This window comes from Limulus polyphemus, unplaced genomic scaffold (assembly GCF_000517525.1).
Source record: "Limulus polyphemus unplaced genomic scaffold, Limulus_polyphemus-2.1.2 Scaffold4153, whole genome shotgun sequence".
Lineage (NCBI taxonomy): Eukaryota > Metazoa > Arthropoda > Merostomata > Xiphosura > Limulidae > Limulus > Limulus polyphemus.
The window spans coordinates 67,274-74,460 of NW_013669763.1; the positions used below are offsets into that span (position 1 = coordinate 67,274).

At 35.8% G+C, this 7,187-nt stretch overlaps 2 protein-coding genes across 6 annotated transcripts in view; one reads left to right on the forward strand and one right to left on the reverse strand.

The window, feature by feature from the left end:
- LOC106470669 (phosphatidylinositol N-acetylglucosaminyltransferase subunit C-like) overlaps positions 1-2,673 on the forward strand; it is a 38,922-nt gene extending 36,249 nt beyond the window's left edge. For 4 of the 5 annotated variants that reach the window (XM_013931235.2, XM_022399310.1, XM_022399313.1 and 1 more), the window contains one exon: positions 1,695-2,318. The gene's annotated coding sequence lies outside the window, so the exon portion shown is untranslated. Of the gene's footprint in view, positions 1-1,694 lie in introns of all 5 variants that reach the window. The other variant, XM_022399311.1, reaches the window with a different exon arrangement.
- The window catches only part of LOC111088631, a 30,658-nt gene that overhangs the window by 20,484 nt on the left and 2,987 nt on the right, over positions 1-7,187 (reverse strand). The gene's annotated exons all lie outside the window — the stretch shown is intronic.

Sequence of the window (7,187 nt, forward strand, 5' to 3'; positions counted from 1 at the left end):
CAACACCAGCCCTCTCAGTATACCATAACCAACACCAGCCCTCTCAGTATACCATAACCAACACCAGCCCTCTCAGTATACCGTAACCGACACCAGTCCTCTCAGTATACCATAACCGACACCAGTCCTCTCAGTATACCGTAACCGACACCAATCCTCTCAGTATACTGTAATCGACACCAGCCCTCTCGGTATACCGTAACCAACACCAGTCCTCTCAGTATACCGTAACCAACACCAGTCCTCTCAGTATACCATAATCGACACCAACCCTCTCAGTATACTGTAACCGACACCAGTCCTCTCAGTATACCATAATCGACACCAGTCCTCTCAGTATACCGTAACCGACACCAGTCCTCTCGGTATACCGTAACCAACAAATTGTTTAACTTACGTTCACTTCTTTTCGTGTCACCATATATGGGTCAAAACATCTGTTATTTCTTCATTTTTTTTCATTTGCTTGAACATGAAATTAAAAATATCTTTTCTATTTTCAAAGTACTACATTTTCTACAACATTTCATTACAAACTGCCATCTAAAAGCAAGATAAACCTTGTTCCATGAAGATAAAGAAAGATCAACCAGTGATAATGGGAAACCACTTTATATTGGCTACAACACTAACATTGAACCCCTTGAGAATATATTAAGGAAGAATAATGTCAGAAGAATCATATACAAATAACCGAACACCATTAAAAATAACCTAACTTCAAGCAGAAAAACACCTGAAGATAAGAAACAAGGCATTTATATTACACCATGCCAATCCTGTAGGAAAGGTTATGTAGGTTAACCCGGAAGAAGTGCTGACACAAGAGTTTCTGAACATAAAAAAATACATAAGATATGGAAACCAAAAATGAATGCCATTTTTCTTCATACGAGAGATTCTGGCCATCAAATTGATTGGAAATCAACAAGAATTTTATACAAACAGATAACTACATAAAAAGAAGAATCGTCAAATGTTGTTTAATCAAAAGCCTGCCTAATTTCAGCACCTCCCTAGGTCATTTAACAACTTCTTGATCTCCTGCGTTCTTAAAGGAATTCCAAGATCAGGGGTCGTGTAGGCATTGGTTGACCAGTTTCTTCCTTTCAGAAGACAACACAAGACTGAAGAAGATGCATGAATGTGTTGAAACTAGTTTCTCTAATATCAGACTTCTGACAGTTGGTTCCATTTACTATGGTATAAGTGGCTTTATGTCCAACTGCAAGACACAGAGGAACAAAATCGCTCATGAAAGCAAAATGAGCCGTATATATATATTGCTCTCTTTACAACAAGAGGTATTTTCCAGACTCATAATTCCAGGTATAATTCTGTTGGATAAACCAGTGTGGAATTTAACAAAGTGAACAATTTCACGTAGAAGATTTGGTCAGATTAAGTCACCATTAGTTAACATATCAAAGTTTGTTCTGTTAATCTTTTTGCTTTCGTATGTGTTCTCTGAAATATCACAAATGTGTTAGTTGCGATTAATATATCATGCACTTTCCGACTGACTTTTGTAGCACTGGGTTTCAGCAGGGATAACAATGCTATGTATAACAGATACTTGGATTCCAGCTTGAAATGATATAACTTACTGTTGCATAAATAACACATTTAGCATAACTGTTGATTGTTGACTTGATGTTTAATTTTTAATGCTTAGGACTTGTTCTGATTTGCAGAAACGTCGCTTGTGAATGGAATGTGGAGGAGCATAGATTGACTGGCACGCACTGCAAATTGAATGTGGAGGAGCATAGATTGACTGGCACGCACTGCAAATTGAATGTGGAGGAGCATAGATTGACTGGCATGCACTGCAAATTGAATGTGGAGGAGCATAGATTGACTGGCATGCACAGCGAATTGAATGTGGAGGAGCATAGATTGACTGGCATCTATGCGAATTGAATGTGGAGGAACATAGATTGACTGGCATCTATGCGAATTGAATGTGGAGGAGCATAGATTGACTGGCATGCACAGCGAATTGAATGTGGAAGAGCATAGATTGACTGGCATGCACTGTGAATGGAATGTGGAGGAACATAGATTGACTGGCATGCACTGCAAATGGAATGTGAAGGAACATAGATTGACTGGCGTGCACTGTGAATGGAATGTGGAGGAACATAGGTTGACTGACATGCCCTACAAATGGAATATGGAGGAACATAGATTGACTGCTTCTCTCAGTTTAACTGTAACATTGAGTGAAATAATAATACAGTGTATTTCAGTATACCTACATAAGTCAATACGCATGAAGGAAAAGATTTTGGCAATAAATACGTTCATTTCTCTAATTACTGTATCCTGTTTGGTAATTTCATTACTGGTGAATACGTAATGAATGTGTAGTTTTAGGTCGTCACCTATAGGAAAAATTACTGTCTTATTGATCATGGCCATTTCAAGTAATAACACCAACATAATGAATTTCCTAGTTCTGTCAATTATAAATAACAATATAAAAAACTTGTGTTAAGTTTTCACTGTTGATAGTTCTGTTTAGGGGATCAGCTAACAACGTACTTCCTTCATGTTTGATATTAAACCATAAATTTTAATTAAAGTTTCCTTTTCTTTTGGATTGAAAAAATGAAATTCCTATATTTCTAGCTCAGTGTGCCTTGTTTATTATCTCGTCTTGAATGGTACTGCTGTACCTATGTGTGCGGCATGGCCAGGTGGTTGGGGCGCTCGACTCGCAATCTGAGGGTCACGGGTTCGGATCCCCGTTGCACCAAACATGCTTGCCCTTTCAGCCGTGGGAGCGTTATAAGTGACGGTCAATCCCACTATTCGTTGGTAAAAGAGTAGCCCAAGATTTGGCGGTGGGTGGTGATGACTAGCTGCTTTCCCTCTAGTCTTACACTGCTAAATTAGGGACAGCTAGTGCAGATAGCCCTCGTGTAGCTTTGCGTGAAATTCAAAACAAACAAACAGTTTTCCTGGTCAACCCAGTTCCTCTTGGAAATATTGTTTATGTTCGGAGCATCATTGTAATTTAGGTCTTCTGTAAACCTGGGAGGGTCAGGTGCATTTTGACCTCTTCTTCCCTCCTTGACTTTTACTTTAGTTTGAGGATTGTAGTTGTTTATTTTATTTCCTGTTTATCTTGTCCTTTTCAGGACCATTTCCATGGATATTAACCTATAGTTGGTGTAGGTAAAGTTCTAGAATGGGGTGACTTTCAGTTTCAGATATTTTGTTAATTGATTGTGTGGTATTTGGGCTCAAGAATAATTATAAGATGTTAAGAATTAAGTGTTGTTAAGCTATTTCTATTCAAATTGTGAAGCTATCTGTATTGTTTTGAGGGTTTCTGTATTGTTGTATGAATTCTTAGAATCTATTTTTAATTGCTTCAATAATAGAATTTGTTTTGGTTTCAAGTAAGTTTTTTGGTTGACTTTCTGTGACTTAAGTTTTGTTTTGTTGTACATTTGAACTGTTGGGTTGTTTCTGGATTTGTTTTGTCGGTATTTGTGTTTCTTTATTTAGTGTTGCCTCTGTGTATGTTGTAGGCTATTCTGTACAGGTGTGTTTTGTGTTAGTGGTGTTTTTCTGTTAGTGTTTTCGGATTATGTGTGTGTGTATATTTCACCTTTGCTTTGACATATTGTGTCTAGTGTATATTCTAGTTTTGATGTCCTTATCTTTAGGACATCCTTTATAATTAGCTGTATGTTGCCATTGGCAGTTACAACATTAGGACATTTTGAGTTATGATGGACTCCACCACAGCCCATGCATTGTAGGAGAGATTTACACGCTGCAGAACGTGTCCGTATCTTTGACAATTGTAACACTGGGTTACAACAACAGTGGGTGTTTTTGTTTCTTCCACCCGATATCTCTGGTACCATGGTATAATACCCTCAGATATCATATCTTATGATATAAGTGATATCACTGCTTATGTGTGGTCCAAAAGAGAGTTCATTCGGATTTCCCGCCCTGGTTGTAGTGGATGAAGATAGGTTTTTGTTTTTAGTTTGACATGCGTTTTTCAGTTTCACTTATGCTTTAATTTTTATATCAAACATTAAAGTCTTATATCTTGTTTGCTTGTGTTATAGCAAAGCCACATTGGTCTCTTTGCTGTGTCCACCAGGGGGGAATTGAACCCCGAGTTGTAAGTTCGTGAACTTACCGCTGTCCCATGGGGGACAGGTTTATAATGTTTAATAAATATAAAAGAGATTGAATGGTATAAGAAAACTGAGAGCTATTGTGGCTTCACAGCGGTATGTCTGCGGACTTGCAACACTAGAAACTGGGTTTCGATAGCCGTGGTGGGCAGAGCACAGATAGCTCATTGTGTAACTTTGTGCTTTACTTCAAACAAACAAACACCTTTAACTACATTTAACCCTATCTCGACGTGTCAAAGACCAGGTCATCGCGTTTGTTGACTTGCATTCAAAATTTTATTCTACAACTTTTTCATGAATCTATGTCAATAAGTTTGGTATCAATAAAGTCCAGTAACGACTAGTAAGGTAGATTTGTTCAATTTACATTTCTGTGGGCTGTGTTACTAAGCAAACTTTGCTCATAATACGATTTTAAAGTATCCTGGGTCATCAGTTCATTTGGGTGTCTATAAGCTCTGTGCAGTCTGTTACCTAGCTCTTGTAGCTTATGTCCAAACACTCTGACTGATTTACCTCATTGCTGAGTCAAGTTACATATCCGTGTTAGAATTGTATTTGGTGTTTTTCGCTTTCTGTATTATTCTACTAACCTCTGCACTAAATAATGAAAATTCGCGGTTTCACGCAGTTCATCATAAGCCTTAACCCTTCCGAGACGGGTCACAGGTGAAAGGCCATGTCATCTCGTTTGTTTACTGGTATTCAAAATTATATTGAACTACTATTTGGTATCAAACTGTAGATTATAATTCAAACTTTAGTACTATACATTACACATATTCTTAATTTAAAAGCAAATATAAAAAAATGCAGATAAACATCGATTTTTGTGTATCACGCGGTATGTTGAATGGGGCACTGGTTCAAATTAGATGTTTATGAAGTCAAAATACAAAGTATATAGTTTCGTACGAATTAGAAACTCAAATTATTGATACTGACGAGCTCCAATATAAAATAAGAACGTCTTATATTTTCTATTTGCTAAGATATTGCTCATGTAATAAATCAAACACAGTGGAACCTCGCCTACCTCTTTCCATTTTTGGAAACGCTCCCTTATAATCACTTACTTCTATATATGACATAAATAACCAATCGAAAGCTCAGAGTGTCCCCTACTAGATTTATCAGCCATTTTAATGGGTTTGATGCCATTTCTTTCTATTGAACCAATATTTCAAGGAGGTAGGGTGTGTCTTTAGTCTGTTTGAAATTTCATAATTTTTTTAGACTAAAATACATATTAGTTACTAAGCTTGATAAATTATAGTGGAATTCTATGGTATCAATATAGTAATTTATTATTTTCTAGTTATTCAAATGTATACATAAAACTTAAAAAAATTCTTTTTTCATATCCTCCAATTTTAAAGGCTTAGCAACCAAGTACGAAGGTCGTAACTAGAAGAGATAATTGTTTGCTTTACTTCTTTATTTACTATTTTATGTTTTAAGAAAAACAAGTTTAAAAACATATTTGAAAAAAGCAATAATAAATATACATATATAATGTATAATAATTGAAATGTGACAGTGTTTTACAAAACACTAGTCTACTATAACACAGCCAAGACAAATTACTTTGTATAGACTAAAGGTCCGTTTTATATTATTGGAAACCATAACATGAGGGCACGTGTGCCGCGTCATTATAACTTCTGTATTGTTAGCCAGGTACAGATGAAAGGTCAGTATAATAAAATAAGTTTGTTTGTTTGCTTGGAATTAAGCACAATGGGCTATCTGTGCTCTGCCCACCACGGGTATCGAAACCCAGTTTCTAGTATTGTAAGTCCACAGACATACCACTGGGGTCAAAATAATAAATATATGTAAATGTATAATGTTATGAAATTTAAGCTATTTAGTCTAAGCATTTATGTTTTCATGTTATTATTTGTGTTCATTCTAGAATGAAAGAGGCATAATTTACATTTATTCCCTCATTTTTATAGTGTTTATTAGATTAGATTCATTGGTAAAAATAACATATAAAATATAAAGTTTTTCTTAAGAAACGTTTGATAACTATCTGGACATTATAAATATTTTGCATGTGAAATTTGAAAATTTTCTAATGCATAAAACTATTTTTAATCTTAAAATGAAAATTACTTTGTATGTTAGATAGGCAACATTGGAAAAGAAAGAAAAGGCATGAGAAAAAAAATTACTATATAAACCTTAAGATTTAATAAAAATATTAGATATTATTACGACAGCGGAAGTCACGTGACGCTAGTAACACGTCATGAGCTTCTAGAAAATTCATGTCTCTTCGTGAAGCCTCGAGTGTTTACTAGATATGCGGTATTCTTGTATATAAGACTGCCAACAATGCAGTTGAATTGCAGACAGAGATAGAGACGGACAGTTGGGTCGAGCACGTGTGTCGTTCGTTGTGAATTATAGCGTTTGTTTAAGTTATAGCGTGACCGTGGAAATTAAGTGAATTTCAAAGTTGTATTGAGAAAGAATAAACTAGTTTTATTTAAGAAAGGACTTGTGTCGCTAAAGTTTCTGCGGAAAGAATTTTTATGGAAAATTAACAAACGACCAGGGATGTATCAAATTGGTGTCAGAGAGTGGGACAAAAAAAAATGGAAACGAGAAGTGGCAAATCAAACTACAGCTTAGCAGATTTGATGGCAGCAATACAAGAACAACAAAAGAAACAAGAAGAACGAGAAAATAAACAAGAAGAGAGACAACAGCGGTGGCAAGAAAACCTGCAACAGTGGCAGCTCGAACAGCAGTGGTTGGAGGAAAAAGAAAGTAAACAAGAAGATCAAGAAAAGAAACAAGAAGAGAGATTACAGCAGTTGTTGGAAGAAAAAGAAGAGAAATTACAGCAGTTGTTGGAGGAAAAACAAAAGAAACAAGAAGAACGAGAAAAGAAACAAGAAATATGAGAAAAGAAACAAGAAGAGAGATTACAGCAGTGGTTGGAGGAAAAACAAAAGAAACAAGAAGAACGAGAAAAGAAACAAGAAGAGAGATTACAGCAGT